We start from the raw sequence: 1,727 nt of genomic DNA on the forward strand, positions 1-1,727 counted from the left end.
ATATATATATATAGATTCAACTTATTTGATACAAGCCTATTCAAATTGAGTTTTGACACATTGCACCTTTTAAAGAATTGGTTCATTTTATCGGTTATCAAGTTTGTGGGTATAGAGTTGTTCATAGATGTCCCCTTTTTCATTAGTATGTTAGTGATATAGTAATTTGTGTCATCTCTTTTTTTTCTTAGTTAGCCTGTCTAAAGGCTTAATGATTGTTTTTATTTTCCCTATTGATTTACTGTTTTCAATTTTATTATTTCTCTTTTTAATTTTTATTATTTCTTTTCTTCTGTGTAATTTGGATTTAATTTGCCCTTCTTTTTCAAGCTTCCTAAAAGCTTGGGTGATTTTAGATCTTTATTCTCTTTTAATAAATGCATTTAAGACTATAATTTTCTCTCTGAGTACTGATTTTCCTGCATGTCATATATTTGATATCATATATTTTCACTTTCATTTAGCTAAAAATGTTTTGTAATTCTCTTTATATTTCTTCTTTTAAATGTGTTTAAAAATGTGTTTTTAATCTCCAAGTACTTAGGAATTTTCCAGATATTTTTCTATTACAGATTTCTAGTTTAATTTCACTGGGGTCTGAAAGCAGACATTGCATGGTTTCTATTCTTTTAAATTTGTTAACATGTGGTTTATGGCCCAGAATGTGGTCTGATTTGGTGAAGAATTCATGTGAGCTTGAGAAGAATCTGTAATTTGCTATTATTGGATGAAGTAGTCCATAGATGTCAATTATATCCATTTAAGTGATGGTGCCTTTGAGTTCAACTATGTCCTTACTCATTATCTGCCTGCTGTCCATTTATCATTTAAAATTTTTATTTGATTGATGACAGTATTATAGAGCTTCCCAATTTTCGCCACCTTTGTCCATCTCCACCTAACCCCCGATTCACCCCATCTTCCCCATACTATTATCCATATCTCTGGGTTATGCACATATGTTCTTTGATTAATCTCTTCTCATCCCCTCCATCCTCCTCCTCTCTGAGGTCTGTCACTCTGTTCCATATATTCTCACCAGCAGTGTTCTAGGGTTCCCTTTTCTCTAGATCCTCATCAGCACTTGTGGTTTGTTGATTTATTGATAGTTGTCATTCTGACAGATGTGATGTGATACCTCATTATAATTTTAATTTGCACCGCTCATATGATTAGTGACATTGAGCATTTTTTCATGTTTATTGGCCATCTGTATGTTCTTTTTGGAGAATTGTCTATCAGGTCCTTTGCCTATTTTCTTTATTGGATTGATTGTTTTCCTGGTGTTGAGTTGTATATCTACTTTGTATATTTTGGAAATTAACTCTTATCAGATACATAATTGGTGAATATGTTCTCCCATACAATGAGTTCCCTCTTCATTTTTTTGATGTTTCTTTTGCTGTGCAGAACTTTTAAGTTTGATGTGGTCCCATTTGTTTATTTTTTCCCTTTGCTTAATAATATGCTGTTGGGTGCATATACGTTTACAAGGATTATATTTTCTTATTGAATTGATCCCTTTAGTATTATATAGTGACCTTCTTTGTTTCTTGTTATGGCATTTGTTTTGAAGTCTATTTTGTCAGTTGTGAGTACTGCTATCCCACCCTTTTTTCATTTCCATTTGCATGAAATATTTTTTTCATCCTTTCACTTTCAGTTTGTGTGAGTCCTTTGTTTTGAGGTGGGTCTCTTGTAGACAGCATGCATATGGGTCATGTTTT

Source organism: Myotis davidii, unplaced genomic scaffold (assembly GCF_000327345.1).
Source record: "Myotis davidii unplaced genomic scaffold, ASM32734v1 scaffold388, whole genome shotgun sequence".
NCBI classification, from domain to species: domain Eukaryota; kingdom Metazoa; phylum Chordata; class Mammalia; order Chiroptera; family Vespertilionidae; genus Myotis; species Myotis davidii.